The sequence below is a fragment of the Marmota marmota genome, unplaced genomic scaffold (genome assembly GCF_001458135.2).
Source record: "Marmota marmota marmota unplaced genomic scaffold, marMar, whole genome shotgun sequence".
NCBI classification, from domain to species: Eukaryota; Metazoa; Chordata; class Mammalia; order Rodentia; family Sciuridae; genus Marmota; species Marmota marmota.
Genome location: NW_026000005.1, coordinates 25272381 through 25291990, shown reverse-complemented (window position 1 = coordinate 25291990; position 19610 = coordinate 25272381). Strand labels below are relative to the sequence as shown.

Here is a 19610-nt window from a genome sequence, read left to right as displayed (position 1 = left end):
AAAAAAAAGGTGGGGCTGGGGAGGCTGGGGATATAGTTTGGTGATCTATTGCCCCTAGTTTCAATCCCCAGTACAAAAATAAAATTTAAAAAGTAAAAATAGATGGGTATGGTGGTGCATGCCTATAATCCCAGTGACCAGGGAGGCTGAGGCAGGCGGATTGCAAGTTCAAGATCAACCTCAGCAACTTAATGAGGCCCTCAGCAACTTAGTGAGATCCTTTCTCAAAAAATAAAAATAAAAATAAAAAAGGACTGCAGGGCTGGGACTGTAGCTCAGTGGCAGAGTGCTCACCTAGCATGTATGAGGCACTGGGCTTGATCCTTAGCACCACATAAAAGTTAACAAATTAAAAAAAAATAACTAAAAAATAAATGGCTAGGGCTATGGCTCAGTGGTTAAGCAGCACTGGGTTCAATCCTTGGCACCAAAAATAAATGAATAAATATTAAAAAGTCTCCCTAAATCAGATGGGCTAAGCTATGTTGCAATAACAATCCCAATATGTCAGTTGCTGAAAACAACCAAGAGTTATTCTCACTTTCTTTCTTTTTTTTAATATTTGTTTATTTATTTTTTAATTATATGTAGATGGACACAATACCTTTACTTTATTTATTTATTTTTATGTGTTGCTGAGGATCGAACCCAGTGCCTCACTTGTGCTAGGCGAGTGCTCTATTGCTGAGCCACAACCCCAGCCCGTATTCTCAATTTCACTCCACATTAATCTTACCTTGGATAGGGGATGTGCTCCCCCGTTTACTCACTTCAGGAGTCAGGGAGAGGGAGCAGAACTCTCCTGTCTCTCTGGCAAGGAGAAATGGCAAGGAGAAAGAATACAGTGTTATTGACTGAATTCTGAAAATTTAATAAAAGGAACAGGCATCTTCCTTCCCCATGGGATCTCTTTCCATTGAGGGGGGGCAGGGAGTCAGCAAGCCAACCTTTTCCAAATCCCTCTAGTTACTATTACTATTTCTATTAGTATCTCTCTAGCTCTTTAAACATATTCAGTGTCTCCATTTGTCTACCCGCTTTCCTCTAATGACTGCTCAAACCGTTTGTTCTGGCATCCTTCTTAACAATTCAACTGCAGATGCCCTTACTAAGGTCACCAATGACTTCCTTGTTGCTTAAACCAAGAAATACTTTTCCCTTTCTACTCTACTGGTCATCTCTGAAGGACTTCAGTCTGACAGCTGTACCATTCTTTAATACTTTTTTGTTTAGCATTAGGACACTCGATTATTTTTAAAACCAGGTATCATTATGATTAAAGCCATAAATACTTCTGTGTTTGTTAACAAGAATTTTTTTAAAAAACATAAACATCTTTCCATTATTACATCTGACAAAATGAATAAGGACTCCTTTATTTATGTCATTTAATATCCAGTAATAAAATTTCCCTGGGAGCTGAGGGTCAATGGTAGACATTTGCTCAGCATGAACAAGGTCCTGGGTTGGATCCCTGGCAACACACATTCACAGGTTGAACCCACCTCCCTTTCTGCTGGCTCTGCAGCCACCATGGCACCTATGAAAAAGCTGTTGCAAAGGAGGACCAAAAAAAAAAAAGTGCCAGGCACAGTGGCCCATACCTGTAATCCAGCATTTCAGGGGGCAGAGGCAGGAGGCAAGTTCAAAGCCAGCCTCAGCAATTTAGCAAGGCGCTAAGCAACTCAGTGAGACCCTGTCTCTAATAAAATACAAAATAGGGCTGGGGATGTGGCTCAGTGGTCGAGTGCCCCTGAGTTGAATCCCTGGTACCACCCCCTCCCCCCAAAAAAGTGGGATCTGAAGTTCCACCTTGATTGGCACCACCCTATACAACAAGATATTGTGGATGCTGCCAATTTTGAGGAGTTTCTCCAAGAGAGAATCAAACAGAACAGAAAAGCTGGGAATCTTGGTGGGAGGGGTTGTGACCATCCAAAGGAGAAAAAGCAAGATCACTATAACATCTGAGGTCATTTTTTTCTAAAATATATTTGAAATATCTCAGCAAAAAATATTTGAAGAATAATCTACATGACTAGTTGTATGTAGTTGCTAGCAACAAAGAGAGTTACACATTATGTTACCTCCAGACTAACCAGGATGAAGAGGAGAAAGAGGAGGAAGATGAGGACTCAAACTCTTATCTGGAATATTTTGTATAAGTTCTTGAATAAAACTTGGGAACCAAACAAACAAACAAAGACAAAACAAAAAATCCTCCCCCAAATTTTCTTGGATTATCTCAAAGGCATTCAAGATTCAAACAAAATCTATACATCAGGGCTGGGGATATAGTTCAGTTGGTAGAGTGCTTGCCTCACATGCACAAGGCCCTGGGTTCCAACCCCAGCACCACTACCAAACAACCAACAACAACAACAACAAAATCTATATATTGTACCAGTTATAATGTCCCTTAAATTTCTGTTATTTTGTAACAGTCCCTCCCCTCTCTTTTCATTACCAGGGATCCTTTGAAGAATGACTGATCATTTAGAATGTTCACATTTTGGACATGACTGGCCACTTTCTCTAAAATGTCATTTAACTTTTCCTCCATCCCCTGCATTTCTTGTAAAAGTGATAGTTAGATTTAGAGACTTGATTAGATTGGTTCAACTTATTTTAGGCAAAAATATTTTGCGGGCAATGCTGTACACTTTCTATTATATCAAATCAAAGAGGCATAGAATCTCTGGTCATCCACTTTCAATGATACTAAGATTGATCAGGGGGTTCAGGTAATAACAACCTAATTCCTCAATGTCAAGTTCCCCCATCAACCTTTAATCTAATTATTTTTGCACCTACTGAACATCCATTATTATGTCCTAAAGGATTGCAATATGCTGATTTTCTAAGTTCATCATTTTCTCTATGATTATTAGGCAGACTTTTTACATAATAAAGAACTCTCCTTTCTAAATTATTTGGTTATCCTGTAATACAGTGGTTCAGAAAATTCAGGGAAGATACTTAATTCTTTCCTTATTACCAGGGTAATGAGACTAAGTGAGCAATGATGCCCTAACAACTTCCAAATCGTGACCAATGAGTTTTTCCTTAAACACCATTATGAACTCAGAGCTTTTAAATATCTGATGGGTTACAGTAATTATTTATCTTGGTCTCTGTCCAAAATGTTCTTTTCAGACCAGAGGAAGACCCTTGGGGATAGCTCTTTTGCCCTTTTGATTAAACCTATAGCGGAAGAGTACTGACCTCATATAATAACTGGATACAATTGTATATTTGCTGTCATTTTCCCAAGGAGCTATGACAGCTTCTTGAAAAATATGGATATCTAGAGACTATAATATAGCCACTGTTGGTGTTCACTGATATTGGCTTTTTGTTTCTCCTTAGTGCCTTGAAGAACAGAGCTAGAATGTACTTTTTTTTTTTTTCAGTTGTAGATATTGAACCCAGGGGTGGTCTACCTCTGAGCTACACTCCCAGCCCTTTTTAATTTTTTATTTTGAGATAGTGTTTCAGTAGGTAGTTGAGGCTGGCCTCAAATTTGTGATCCTCCTGCCTCAGTCTCCCACGTCACTGGGATTACAGGCTGGAATGTTCATTTTAAAAAGAGAAAAATAATTTTGAACTCATTCTTATAATTCCAATTCAAATTTAAAATTACAATGTGTTAGCTTAACCTCTTTGATTTTCATACATTATACCTTTATTGTTACACTGAATATCTTCATTCTGAATGATTTTTAACATGAGCTTTAATTTCACTGTATTTTTCAATAAATCTGTTTCAAAATAATAATACCAATATTTCTACTAAAAACAACTACTAATTGAAGTTTTCAATTTCTTTGCCATTCTTTTGTTCCACAAGGATATATAGGATAAATTCTCTATTTTAAAGTCACTTGAAGTAATTTTTTTCTCTCTATGGATCTGCTTCGCACTTGATATGTAGTTAGGTTCATTAGTTTCAGTTTATTTTCAATTTTTAAGGAATGCCATCTTCATTTGATGTTTGTTCTTTTAATTATATAGAACAAATACAGCTACAAGGATAAAAATTATTTACCAGGACATAGTCACAAAGCCCGGCCTAGCCTCAAACTTCTGATCCTCCTGCCTCAGACTTGCAAGTAACTAAAAATACAGGAGTACAGTGCCATGCCCAGCTTTTAACTTATTTTTATATAAATACACACACATACATATGTTCTATCTTACTAAAAAGTAACACATGTAACCATTCTGAACTCATCTCTTTTTTTGCTACAATATATCTTGTTGAAAAGTGTACATAAATAGTATATAAAGATATTCTTTATTCCTTTTCATTTGCAAAGACTTCATTGCATAGATGTACCATAACCTCTTTGATTTAGGTGTGTCTCTTATATGCAACATAGAGTTGATTGCCTCATTTTTTACTGTAACAAACATTTATAATTTCTGAATGTAGTTACCAATAATATTTCCAATTCAAATTTAAATCATTGTTGGATAAGTGGGGCAGAATTACAGGAAAGCAGTAATTTTACCCTTTGTTGTTTTACACATCACATAGGACTCTGTGGCTGTACAACAGGATGTCTGTGACACCAGCACATCCAGGACACTGCTAGCAATGTTCAGAGAAGCCTCTCCTAAATCCAGGGAGAATAAATGTTAGAAGAGATACATATACCTTATCTGGGAGCTGTTGACAATTTTATTGCTTTTTAACAGTTTAACTAAAACCAGTATGAGGCTAAAACAGATTAGACCAATAAAAGACCCTTCTTGGCATGTGAACAGTGACCTCACTCAGATGTCATGCTGGCAGTGATGCCCACCTGAAAGTTTCAAAGTTTTCTATTAATCACTAGTCACCTTCATATTACAAGTTGAGGCAAGGTCCTTGCCAATGTTTTCACCATTCAAAAACTTCAGGTGGAGCTACTGAGCTCATTCCTACTCTGCACTCTGATACACTGATTGTATCAATAGCAAATAGGGACAGAAAATCAGGAGATGGTGAGTCAAGCTGTGGGCACCAGTCACAGCCGCTTTGCCCTGTTCTACATTCTGCCAGAGCATTGGATGAGAACATATGCAGTTCAGAACTTGGGCACAGTGTACAAGTATATAACTTCTCTCAATTGCAGAAACATAACAGCAAAAGATTACAAAGTACTACCTGGCACTGTCTTCGAGTAGAAGCCTACATCTTTTGTGCTTCCCAGTCCCAAGAAATCTACGGATTTTCCTTTAGGCTTTGCTTTCTCCATCACTCTTTTTTTTTTTTTAATGTCTTTAGATGTTGGTGGACCTTTATTTTATTCATTTATTTATATGCAGTGCTGAGAATCAAACCCAGTGCCTCACACATGCTAAGCAAGTGCTCTACCACTGAGCCACACCCAGCCCCTCTCCATTACTCTTGAGCTGAAATCCTCTTGAACACTGAATCTGTCAAACAAGTTCGTTTTGATGAACTATAAAAATGACTGTCCCTGTTCTCTACTCCCTGCTTCCCTTGGCGGTAGACCTAAATTAACAGCTACGAAGTGAGTGATCACTTGTGTAAGGGCATGATTTAGGCAAACTGATTTATGTGCTTTCTTTTCATTCCCAGCTTACAGCACCTCTGTAAGGTAGAGGTTTCACTCAGTTAAGTTTCCATTGTTTTAAAAAAAAAAAATACCCAGGTTACCTCACCCAACAAGACTTTTTTTTTTTTTTTTGGTAATAAAATCTTATATGATGAAGTTGTAATTATTTTTCAAGGGATTTAATATATTGTGGTGTAAATAAATTGCATTTTGGTTTTATGAGAAAGAATAAGGACATATATATCTCTCCAGAAACCAGATGTTTGGAAGTAGAAGGTTGATGGCATTACACTTCAATGCCTCAAGAATTTCAAGGTTGAAATCTTTAGGATTATAGACTCCCCGCCCCCAACTGTTCTGGGTATTGAGCCCAAGTGTGCCCTATCACTAAGCTACCTCCTCAGCCCTTTTTATTTCATTTTTTAAAATTTTGAGACAAGGTCATGCTAAATTGCAGTCTGGCCTCAAACTTGCAATTCTCCTGTCTCGGACTTCCAAGTAGCTGGATTACAGGTGTGCACCATCACACCCTACCCTAAGGAGAGGAGCTTTAAAAGCCCAAAGACAATCAATCGTAACCCATCCCCCCAAAAATATATATGTGTGTGTGTGTGTGTGTGTATTCACTAACAGTCTTTTAAAACATCTTTTAAACTAATACACAAAACATAAAAACGGTACATATTTATGTAGTATCATGTGACATTTCAATACATATAAATATTTTGAATTAAAAATATTTTTGTAGTTGTAGAGGGACAGAATGCCTTTTCTTTTATTTGTTTATTTTTATGTGGTGCTTAAGAATCAAACCCTGTGCCTCAATACATGCCAGGCAAGGCCTCTGCCACTGAGCTGCAGCCTCAGCCCTATTTGACAGTGTTTAAATCAGGTTAAATACATATCTTCTCAAACATTTATCATTTATGGTAAAAAAAATTCAAAATCCTTTCTTCTAGCTTTTTGAAACATTATCATTATCTATAATCATGTTAATGATTGGCACTAGCTCACCAGTGCTAGTCTATCTAACTATACCTTAGTATAAGCTGATAATTTGTCCCCCTCCCTCCCTCCTACTCTCCCCAACCTCTGTTAACCACCATTCTGTTCTCAACTGCTATGAGATCTACTTTTTAGATTCTGCATAGAAGTGAGATCATGCAGTCAGTACTTGTCTTTCTGTGCCTGGTTTATTTCACCGTACATGATGATCTCCAGTTCCATCTATGTTGTCACAAATGAAAGAATTTCATCCTTTTTTAATGGCTGAATGGTATTCCACTGTGTAATGTACCTCATTTTCTTTATCCATTCATCAGTTGATGGACATTCAGGTTGTTTCCATTTCTTGGCTATAGTGAACAGTGCTACAGTAAACATGGGAGTGCAGATGTCTCTCTGACATACTGATTTCATTACCTTTGGATACATGCCTAAGAGTAGGACTGCTGGATCATATGGTAGTTCTATTTCAATTTTTTTGAGGAATATCCACACAGTTTTCCATAATGGCTGTACTAATTTACATTCCCAACAGTGTGCAAGGGTTTCCTTTTCTTCACATCCTCATAGCTCATGTCCCCCCCCAACCCTTTGTCTTTTTGATAGCCATTTTTACCAGTTAAGATGATATCCCATTGTGGTTTTGATTTGCATTTCCCTGATGATTATTATTGCCACTTTTTGATATCTAGGATGACAGGAAAGGAAATAAAATATCATGTATGCTCTTTTTATTATGCTGTAAGGTGTCATATATTTGTGTTCATTGGTGAGGACTTGTGGACTTCAACTGAAGCTATACACTTACAGTTCTGCTGCTCACCTTCTCTAGAGGATACAAGAGAAGCTTTCATTTTTCCATTTCCATATGTCTTATAATTCAACAAAAATTTCTTCTCATCTTCCTTCCTGAATCTCGTAAAACTTAAATGGGAAATATTAAATAACTCAGTAACAGGGAAAAACCAAGTAGCATGCCTGACATGACAACATTTTTAAAAAATAGAGTCTTGTTATATTAAATATGTCTCATTATTGTAATTACACTGCTACAAGTACACTGGATAACACACATCACGTCATTATTTAATTTTATGGAAAATCTTGCTAAATTGTTTGTTGACAGATAATACCAGATTCTGTTTCTATTTTGCCTAAATTGCAGCCTGTGCTAGAATTTTGTATTTGACTTTAACATTTCTTAAAATGTGTTTATCCTTTAGGATACAACTTGATAATACTTTATTTCAGTATAAGATGGACTGGTAATTGCTGAGAAGCCTAGTTTGATAGCACCAAACTTTTGTGTTCTTGGGGAGCAATAAATTTGCCTCTTTTTAAAATGCCTTGAAGAAAATCTGTTGAGAGTAATATTATACAGTCTTTAAAAGCATATTTTTGAGTATACTGACATGAAAAATACTCTAGGTGTAAGTAAAATTGGTAGGTTATAAAATTCCATGTTCAGGGGCTGGGGTTGTAGCTCAATGGTAGTGCGCTTACCTAGTATGTGTGAGGCACTGGGTTCAATTCTCAGCACAGCATATAAATAAATAAATAAATAAATAAATGGAGAACATCTAAAAAATATATTAAAAATAAATAAATAAAATTCCATGTTCAGCTTAATCTCACCTAATTTTTTTTTTTTTTTTTTTTTTGCAGGGAATGGGGGAGTACTGGGGATTGAACTCAGGGGCACTGGACCACTGAGCCACACCCACAGTCCTATTTTGTATTTTATTTAGAGAAAGGGTATAACTGAGTTGCTTAGGGCCTTGCTAAATTGCTGAAGCTGGTTTTGAATTCACAATCCTCCTGCCTCAGCCTTTCGAGATGCTGGGGTTACAGGTTACACCACCATGCTCAGCTAAATATTTTTAAAGTATAGAAATATACCAAAATATCAAGACTGGTTTCTATAATGGTGGAGTTTAGAATGATTTTAATTGTTATTTTATGTTTGTTTTGAGATAGTGTCTCACTGTGTTGCTCAGGCTGATCTCAAATTCGTGAGCTCAAGTGATCCTCCCACCTCAGTCTCCCAAGCAGCTCAGATAATAGACACACATCACCAGACCTGAAATCCATCCCTTTTTTGTTTCCTAAATGTTCTATGATAAATATGCAACTGTTATAATTAAAAAGGGTTATGATTTTCTTTTCTTTTTTTTTCCAGTGCTGGGGATTGAACCCAGGGCCTTGGACATGTTAGGCAGATGCTCTACTGCACAGCTATACCCCCAGCTCTGAAAAAAAAAAGTTATTTTAAAAGCTACTTTCAGTGTGTGGATGGACGGATGGGTAGTGGTGCTTTGATGGCACAATATTGATCGCAGAACAATAAGGCTAAAAACAGCTAATGTGTCTTTCCATGCACACTTTCAGTTTAAAGATACCCAGAATCTTCAAAGTCTGGTAAAAGTAATGTCCTGGGCCACAGGAACTGCACCTGAACCTCTGCCATTCCAGACAAATCAGACTACCTCATCAGAACCAGTTTGTACCCTCTATCTGCATTGCCACTGTGCCTTCAATCCCACACTCCCCTCCATTAGATGGCTGGCCAGCCCTGGGTCTCTCCACAGCCTAATGCATCAGTGGAAAGCTTTTAAATATTCAGGAAGTAGTTTAACAAGCACAGGGTATCAGATTGGCAAGGGAAAAAGTTGTAAAGATCTGTTTCATGATAATGTGAATGCTGAATTACTGAACTGTACATTTAAAAATGGTTAAGATGGTAACATTTATGTCTTTTTTTTTTAACTATGGTGTTTAAAAAAAGTAAACTTGGGGCTGGGGCTGTGGCTTGGTGGTAGAGCGCTCACCTAGCACATGGGAGGCACTGGGTTCAAACCTCAGCACTGCATAAAAATGAAATAAAGCTTTTATGCCCACCTGCAATGAAAAAATAAAATATATATATTTCAAAAAAGTAAACTTAAAAATATTCAGTTCAGAGGGCTGCAACACATAGAATAAATCCAGTGAACCTGAACATATCTTGCTGAAATCATGAAGTGGGTCAGAATATACCACTCCCAAACATGAAACTTTTACGTAAGGATTATTTTGAGTTAAAGGCAATTAAGAAATAGCAAAGATTGAGGATGTGATAGGCTCTTGCCTAACATGTGTGAGATATTGGGTACAATCCCCAGTACTACACACACAAAAAGATACTTTATTTTCCTGAATTTCAAATATATATAATGATTCCAGAAAATAAAAATAAATAAGTAATATATATCTCCAGCACAAAAAAAGTCAAAGTACAGTGGCACATGCCTGTAATCCCAGCTCCTCAGGATATTGAAGCAGGAGGACTGCAAGGTTGAGGTCAGGTTTGGGGGAGTGGTGGAAAAGACTATTTATTTCTCTAACCAATTTTTATATCTAACAATTTGATTATAGACCACTTTGTTACACAATGCTATAATAATATTCTATGCAAATAACTGCTTAGCAATTAATAACTGAATTTTTAAAAAGTGAATGAAATGTCTGCAGAAGGTACATTTTATCAAGTACTAATTACATCATTGCTATGTTTTTACTCCCTGATTCAATCTTTAGTTTTGAAACAGATCATTAACAAAAATGATTTTAAATCTTAAAAATATCACCCACATTCAGTAGAAAAAAAATTAAAAATGCATCTGTGGACTAAAATTTACATTTGTGAAATAAAAAATAGTACAACTTGCAGCACTCCCTTGTTTCACTCTTAAATTTTAAAAACTAAAAACCCCAAGTGATAACATGGAATAAAGAAGAGGAAATCCCTGAAATCCTGTTTTTCATCTCTTTTGGAGGGGGTACTAGGCACCAGGGGTACTTTACATACCTACATTCCCAGTCCTTTTTATTTTTTTTATTTTGAGACTAGGTCTTACTAAGTTGCCGAGGGTCTCCCCGTTAAATTGCTCGGACTTGACATCCTCCTGCCTCGTCTTCCTGAGTCACTAGGATTACAGGCATGTACCTCCAATCCTGACTCTGTTTCTTCATCTTTATGGTGATGGTGCAATCACTTTGTATTTTAAACCTTTTTGGTAAATGCAGGCATATGTAGCATCACAGTGGGAAGACAAACTACATCTAAGATCTGGAATGCTTATCAACTTGAATTTGAAGGAAACCTAGCTAAGTCAATGTAAGGCACAGGGGCAACTCTGTGACTCAGAGTATTGTCAATAATATTCAATGTAAAAGGCATTGTCTAGGAGCTGGGGTTGTAGCTCAATGGCAGATCACTTGCCTAGCACATGTGAGACATTGGGTTCAATACTTAGCACCACATAAAAAAATAAATAAAATAAAGGCATCTGTCCATCTACAACTACAGAAAAAAAAATTTTTAAAGGCATTGTCTACCAACAAATAAGTAACAAAATAAGAAATATTTTTCAAAATATTTTCAAAATAAGAAAAATCAACTTTTTATAAAATGTCTATTAAAAATAAATTACACATAAAATTAAAATTCCCAATAATCAAGCACTTGGTCAGAATTTAAACCAACAAAATATCTTTGAAGGGAGGAGTTTTTCATCACATCATGTTCAGAAATGTTGAAACATGGTGATGATCAAAAGCAGGACTTTAGCTGTTTTTATTATTGCTTTTAAATCCCCTACAAGCTGGGTGTGGTGGCACATGCCTCTAATCCCAACCTCTCAGGAGGCAGGCAGATTGCAAATTCAAGGCCAGTCTGGGCAATCTAGTGAGACCCTGTCTCAAAATAAATGGGCTGGGGATGTGGCTCAGCGGGAAGGAAGGGAGGAAGGAAGGGAGGGAGGGAGGAAGAAATTCCCTCCATCAAGTGGACATCCTTTTATCCTTTTATCTCCATATCTCCACCTGGATGGACTACTTACTTCCTTTGGTATACCACTGTTCCATAGTTTAACTTCTTAAAGTTGGTTTTGTTAATTTTGTCATATTTTATAATGCATTTACGTTTTGTTAGGAAAACATTAAGAAATCATTTTTATTTTTCTTTTCTTTTCTTTCTTTCTTTCTTTTCTTTTTTTTTTTTAATTGAACTCAGGGATACTCAGCCATTGAGCCATATCCCCAGCCCTATTTTTTATTTTATTTAGAGACAGGGTCTCACTGAGATGCTTAACACCTTACAGTTGCTGAGGCTGGCTTTGAATTTGTGATCCTCCTGTCTCAGTCTCCCAAACCTCTGGGATTATAGGCCTGTGCTACCGCATCCGACAGGAATCATTTTCTTAAATGAACAAAGCTAAAACCTAAAATTTCTTAAGTAATAAAAATGAACACCTAATGACTTATCTGTGTACTTGAATTTCTTAAATGGAACAAATTCACTGGAAAAGAATTAGAAAAGGACACAAGTGTGGAAAATGTAAACTGTTAGAGGATCCAGATGGTGGTCCATGAGTGAGCACGGCAGGGGGAAAGACATGGTGCTGGTAAACAATGCCCAGCCCAAAGTGGGCAGGTGACATGGGGAAGGGCCACTGTTCTGCTACTTCCAACCATATCCTTGCCAGGACAGGAGCCCAGTGTACCCAGACCTGCTAAATTTGTTGAGGAGTTGATAATCTAGATGGCAATTTAAGAGTGGATTTGGGGAATGGATGTGGCTCAGTTATACAGCACTTGCCTAGCATGTGGGAGGCTCTAGGTTCAATTCCCTGAAACACAGAAAGAAGGGGGGGGCGGGGAATCCTTGATTTTTAAATGTTGGAAGGTTGGAAGTTAATTCAAATTCTAGAAAACACTGCAGAACAAACAAAATACATCTACAGCTGCAGTTCGTCCCCAGGTTACTAATTCCCTAATAAAAAATGCAAAACTAGCAGCTGAACCAGTTTAAAGAGGTTGAGAAAAATAAGCTTTCTTCTCGGATCTTTTTCCTTTCCTAAAATGTGATGTCTCAGAAAAATTCAGATAAATTTATATCGGATACAAAATTATGTGCAGTTTAACAAGAAAAGTAGCATAATTAGGGTAGGTAGCTGGGAATGGCCTGAACTCCCAGAGCAGTCCTTACTCTTGATTCAGGGCCAAGGATGGTGTCACCAAGATGCCTGCTGACTAACTGATGTACAACAGATTTATTTAACCACTGGCAAACCACATTTCCTTTTCCAGGGCAATAAGTTAAAAGAGTATTTACCTCCCTTGGTTAGAAAGGGAGGAAATACTTCTTCCTCCACTCAGGGCAGCTGCGACCAGTTCTCTCAGAGAAATCATTAAACCTCAAGGATTTGGAGCCCAGAGCCCCAGGACTAGGCTGCAAGCTGCCCTGCCCCCGAAGCAGGAACAGGCACGTTTGGAGAGGTGAGTGTTTTTTGCCCCCCAAAGCTTCACCCTCCTACTCTACCACCCCCAGGCATGTGAGTCAGTAGACTGTAGGTAAGAAAGCCAAACTAAATCCTTTTATCTGAATCTCATTCGAATTGGCATTTGGCATATTAAAAGTGAAGGTTTATTCAAATTAGAGAGAAAAATAGAAGCTGTTCTCCACATTTCCGCAGGGAATCAGAGCTTCGTGTATCTTGGTGAAAAAGATGTAGAGGCTGTCTTCTAACAGACACCCCACCCTACCCCCGCCCCAATATCCTCAAGGCTCAATTGCTGCAGGGGGTAATACAGAATTAAAAGCAGGAATTCGGATAAGGCTTTGTCCTCAGCAGCCTTTAAGAATTTTCTGCTTTAAGTGAAACGCCCCTTTATGGCAGGGTTGCCATGGCTTCTCGCTGTGAACCCCCAGGGCCACTGAGTCTGCAACTGTGAATCCATTTCCATCCCTGGGAAAAGCTTTACAAGGTTCCAGCCTCACTGTGCAACCAAATAAAGGCCCCCAAAGCTAATCTCTCGCCCTGCCCACCTTGAAGAATCAAGCCCAAGAAGGGCTCTTATACAATAAGATAGTTATCTCCCCTTATGACAAGAGGGAAGAATTTGAAAGTGACTTTCCATTCTTCACAAATCAACTTTTTTGAGAGAAAATGTCCCTTTGTATATCTCTTTTCCAGTGCTTATGTTCTGGTCTGATTTTTTTTTTTTCAAACAACAATAGCAAGATTAGACATGACCATTAACAAAAACTAACATGACCAAGTGTATTCTCCCAAATGTCTATTTCTGAAAGTCCGATCAGAGTGTTTGGGGCAAGTATGCTATTTTAACATCAAATGTGAGAAAGAACAGTGATCTCCTTTGTCATATCAAAAGCCAAGTTGCAGACCCTGTTTTTTCCTGGTGGGGTTGGGGGGGGGAGGGGATAATCCATTTAAAAATAGTCCATCTTGTTCTAACTTTTAAAGCTTCACAGGTTAATACAAATCTTGCAGTGTATAATACAAATTTTGCAGTGTATTCTAAAAAACAATTCTCTAATAGTGAGATTTCAAACATCAGTGGAGAAAAACTATCTTTATGGAATGGGAGATCCTGTTCCCCAAAATATTATGATAGAATTTCCCTGAGCACAGTTGGTCCTGCACATGCAAACATGCTTTCAAATAACTTGCAATACTAACCATAACAGGCTTCAGAACTCAAATGATTTAAAAAGAGGTGAAGCTATCATAAAATCCTTTATCCTGTAGAAGTTACTGCTATCCCTTCCTTCTATTCGTTCAGTTTTGTAAACATCTCTTCCAGCAAGGGGATGGAGAACTCAAAGGGTAAGCCTCTTAAGAGAACAGTTTCTGGAGTCAGAAAGCCTGACATTAAACTCCAACTCTACCACTTAGGGTAGAGGTTCTCTTAACAGAGTTCCATTTAACTTGAGTTACCAGATAACCAATGTCCCAAACAACTTGGCTCATGATTATTGCATCCTTAATATTTGGGGTGGTAGATAGGTTATCTCTAGTACACCTGAGGCCTCAGCTACTTTTGCACAACTGATCAACTGCAAATCATGCTTAATGACTGACTGTTCAGGAGAGCTCTTCAAACTTACAGCAAACTGGAGTGCACACCAGCAGAGAGATTTTTATGTGCTGTTCCATTTATTTATTTTTTCACAGGCTAATTTCTTTTCTTTCTCCCCCATCCCCAGTACCAGCAATTGAACCCAGGGATTACTAGCCACATCCCCGTCCTTTTTATTTTTTTATTTTGAGACAGGGTTTCTTTTTAAATTGCTGAGGCTGACCTGGAGCCTGCAATCCTCCTACCTCAGGCTCCTGAGCTCTTGGGATTACAGGTTGTGTGCATCACAGTGCCTAATTTGTGGGCTAATTTCAAAACTAAATAAGCACCTTTCAACTCTGTTGTTTTGGGTAGTGGCTACACATCAAAATAAGAATGCATGCAAATTCTTGGGTTTCCACATGTACTATGCTTAAACTATGCTTCACAATACATGTCATTTCTTTTATGCTTTCTCTGTTCTTTGTTACTTGGTGCTTCCTGCACTATCACCAAAAAGGAGAAAAAAAAAAAAAAAAGAAAAAAACCCCGCAAACCATGTTAAATAACCAAACATTTTGAAATCCTCTTTAAAATTGCCTTTTGTGGATGAAATTGTGCTTTTGTGTAGTTACAAAACATAGAACTATTAATAAATATTAATAATGCTGATGCAAAGGAGTGGAACCAGCAGACAGACCTAACTACCCCCTTCACTGACCACATCGATCCTCAGAGACTATTAATAGTGTTTATCTCTGTTGAATCAAGGAACTCCCCAGGGGCAAGAGTGAGAGCGCATACATCCTGCAGGGCAATGGGATACTTTTAGTTTGAAAAAGTGCATTCACCCCCATCTCCCAACCCCCACCATGAGAATTACTGCTGTAGAATTTTTAGGCAAAAACAAAATCTTGTGCTTCTCTGGCAGCTGACCTTTTTACGGCCTAACAATGTTCAGTTTCAAATATCACATCGTGAAGTTGATATTAACCTTACAAAAATCAAGATAGTTCTGCAGGCTCGCTAAGTACCCAGACTTCTCATCCCTCAACTTTCAGAATTCTGAGTCTTGCCTCAGGTACATGGATGTGTCAACATTTGCCAGGGCCACAGAACGTGGGTGACAAGGGATAAAAATCAAACTTTAATTTCCTCAGTGTTAGTAAAGTTCTCTCTCAATGTATCTGTGTAAAAGAAATCAAAAATTAAAATGTCCAATTAACTAATATGTGATTTCATTTCTTCACTGTCGGAGCACCTAAAACCCAGCGCACTGAACAACTCCCCTTTGACAATTTAAGGCTTCTTTTCATTCCACTGCTGCTAATGTAACTTGACTTTTCATAAGCAAAAGCCTACCCAGACAAAGGAGGGAAGGGGGAGGGGGGAGGCTTCAAATCCCTGCTTTTCCAGCCTGCAGCAGGGCAGCTAATAGCGATGGTTTCCAATCATGAAACAAACCTGTTACACAAACATGCTAAGCAAAATAATTAATTTGTACAGTATGTCCACTGCTTACTTTTTTTCCTGGAATACATGATGAATTTTTTATGAAGGGCGGTGGAGGAAGGGAAGAACCACATTCAAAATCCAACATCATTCTTTTCTACAGTGTCATTTGAAAAGCCAGATAAAAGCGGCATGAGGAGGCTGGAAAAAGAGTGTACGACTTAGCGGTTCAGAAAACCACCCTCCATTTCATTCTGGAGCCCGGAGGTTACACCCAGGCATCACAAAAGCTTCTTTCCTCACAACATTAACTGGTAAGTGCTTTCATGTTTGTTTTCCCAAACTGACACAAATGTAGCTGACCTGATGAGGATTCCTGCAAATGATTTATTTACAAAACAGCATTCTGACTCACTATCAAATGACAAAAAAGGAAAGGACTCCTGATAGTTTACAAAATGCTCTGTCTGCAAATTTGTATTTTTGGTCTTGCCAAAAAGTGTTGAGGACGGATCATACAGGACTGACTACAGTGCTGATGAATCCTAAAACATTAAAAGACAGAAAAAAGAAAAAAGAAAAAAAAAAGAAGATGATTGCTGGGGTGGGGGTGGCAGTACAAAGAATGTTCAGTAATTTTCTCAGCTCTTACTGAGATAATAACAACTCACAACTCATAAACTTGGGTTTTAAGTAGTTGTAATCCTTAGTCAAACATCAGTTGTGGAAAGCTCACTATAGAACAACTAGGAGAAACGGAACTCAGAGATGGAAACTTGCATTACCTTTTTTAGGTTACATGGTAGAAAAAACTTTTTACACTGACTTTGTGTGCTTTCCACACCCACCCGCCGCCTACCCCTTTTGAAAGATTAACAGCTTCTGGTTGATTTACTCTCCCATTTCTTTGTTCTTCCTGCAATTTTTGACATTTCGTTATCAATTACCCTTTAGAATTGATACCTAGGTTTTACTCACCACTCTTCTGTCTTGGAACTCTTTGGGGAACCTTATGTCCCTGTCTCCTCCTACTCTATGCCCCTGTCTTCTCATCTTGTAACTCTGGGTGGGTACTGTGTACCCCATTACTCTTGTGTTAAAACACTTTGTGACACCATGTGCACCGTGTGATGGAGTGTCACACTGTAGGAGGGCTCTACACAAATGGGACTTGTGCCTGGTCCCATACACAGCACTCTATGCAGCTGGGACTGTGCCATGTCCCATATGGAGCCTGCCACTCTGTAGCTAACGGAGGGCTCAGCTCTTCCAGCTCCCCAGTTGAAAGCTGGGAAAGCAGGGCAGTACCCGACAAAAAAAAAAAAAAAAAAAAACAAGCAACAAGAGCAGCACACCAGGAGTGCCCTCTCAGGTAGTGGCCAGTATCAGTGGAGGCTTACTAAGCCCAGCGCCACTGGAGGATCATCATCTCTGTGCTCGCTGCTCAGAGCTGTTCTGATCACATCCCCTGGGATTGATCTGACCAGGTATGGTAGGACACATACGCAAAAAAAATTGCCAGGAAGAAGAAAGTGTTTCATTATATGCAGGGTCCCCAAGACACAGGAGGCACAGCACCACACAGGCCACTCAGGGAAGTGCGGTAGTGAGCCAGCAGCAGAAGGAAACACAGTGGGTGGGAGATTTGACTGTGGTTTTCTAGGGAATGAATGGGCAAAGCAAAGTAAGCAAGCAGTATAAATCTAGGAATGTTCTCGGTCCCTAATTTTTTTTCATGTTTTTAAAAATTGTAGTAAATAACCCTTAGTGCTGGGGTTGTGGTTCAGTGTAGCATGTGATAGGCCCTGAGTTCAATCCCCGGGCACCACCAAAAACAAACAAAAAACAATTTAAAAGAAAGAAAAGGAGAAAAAAAAAACCACTTTATAGTTACCATATTAACCTTTTTTTTTTTTTTAAGTATCTAGGGTCATTTTACAGCCCTGTTTATTTCTTTTTAGTTGACAGGATCTCACTAAATTGCTCCTGCTTGCCTCAAACTTGTGATCCTCTTGCCTCAGCCTCCTGAGTTGCTGGGATTGCAGGCGTGTGCCACTGCACCTGGCAACCATATTAACCGTTTTTAAATGCACAGTTCAGTAGAATTAAGCAAATTTACATTGCTGTGCAATCAGTCCCCAGAACGTTTCCATCTTACAAATTTGACCTTTATAACTAGTCAACCCGGATTCTCCTGCCCTCCCTCCACTTTCTTTAAAAAATATTTCTTTAGTTATAGATGGACACAATGCCTTTATTTACTTAGTTTATGTGGTGCTGAGGAGTGATCTGCCTCTAAGCCACAACCCTAGCCCTTTTTTCTGCATCTCTGATTCTGTCTACTTTCCATCTTTCAGGAATAGGAGCGGGAGGTATTTGTCCTGATCTCGCTGGTTCTTTGTGTTGAGGGCCCTCCACGTTGTTTTTCACAGGGGCTGCCTGGTTTTACATGCCCACCCGGAGTCCTCTTGGGCAACAGCTTCTTCATGTTCTCACCTTCTTCTTGTTCTTGTTTTCTTGTATAGTTGGGGTGTTACGGTTGTGCTGGGGATCAGTACACATGAATTTCAATTTGTCCACAATTTTTAACATACCACACTGAATATTAAGCATTCATGCAGTCGTGATTCTTTTCTAAATAGTTCCCTGTTATTTTCCTTGCCTAAAAGTTGGAGGCATATTTTCCTTAAGATTGGGATATTGATTATCAATATCTTCAAATGTTGATCAGCTATTAATTCAGAATTTAATATCATACAGGTTCAAATTTTCAGTTGTCCACAGCGTGCTAATGTGTATTAGGGAAACAGGATTCGCAAGACCAAAGACGTAACGGAGCACACACAGCTGTGACAGGCGAGCCAAGAGCAAGCAGAGGTTTTCTTTGGGAAACAATTCTATTAAAAACAATGTGGGGATGCAAGTAATTTAAAATGTTCATGACACATTAATCGCAGGATTGTGGCTCTGAACTGCCATTTTATATACTTTTGTTTTATAAATATAAATTTCTTCAAATTTGGTTTTGAGGTTACCTGACCAACATTGTCCTCCCCACACCCCTCTTTTTTTTTTTTTTTCCTTTTTTCTTCCTGTCTTGTTTTAGGCTTTTAGCCACTTGAGGCTATGGTTCTTATATTCTGTTTCTGGTCAGAAGGAGGAAATGGGGAGTGGGGAGCAACAGTGGAACTGGCGTCCCTAGGCAATGGCTTCTTCTTCCACCCTTTTATTTCCTTTTGAGTAAAATCTTTAGAATGGTCTAGGCAGCTAAAATACATTTTCCCTGTCTCACTGGATGATTGCCTGTCATGCTCGCGGTAATACCAAGCAGCTCCTGTGTGAGCAGAAACCTCCATTTTCAGCTGCCACTGGCCCCATTTGTAGTCAGCTGCTGCCCTCTCTAGAGTGTACTCACTGAATTTAGAGGGACAAAGAACTATAGAAGCAAAGCAAAGGCCCCAAATGGAGACTGCGGGCTTCAGCCTTATCTCCCCTTTGCTGGTGCCACTGGTTTGCTGTTTTGAGATCATTCTTATCTAGGTTAGAACACATACTCCTGCTATGACTTCCTGGCTCAGTGGTTCCCTTGATATGGGAATTAATTTCCTGCACACTTTCAGTCCTCAACCTCCCTTTGGGTGGAGGTAATAACCTTGCAAGCTGATCCAGGCTCAAGGGTCCTCC

At 38.7% G+C, this 19610-nt stretch overlaps 1 protein-coding gene and 1 pseudogene across 4 annotated transcripts in view; both read left to right on the top strand.

Moving 5' to 3' along the window:
• The window catches only part of Cmklr2 (chemerin chemokine-like receptor 2), a 68721-nt gene that overhangs the window by 14456 nt on the left and 34655 nt on the right, over positions 1 to 19610 (top strand). For 3 of the 4 annotated variants that reach the window (XM_048808396.1, XM_048808395.1, XM_048808398.1), the window contains exons 1-2: positions 12678 to 12890; positions 16090 to 16240. The gene's annotated coding sequence lies outside the window, so the exon portion shown is untranslated. Of the gene's footprint in view, positions 1 to 12677; positions 12891 to 16089; positions 16241 to 19610 lie in introns of those variants that run through there. The other variant, XM_048808397.1, reaches the window with a different exon arrangement.
• On the top strand, positions 1534 to 2192 carry LOC107138372 (annotated as a pseudogene).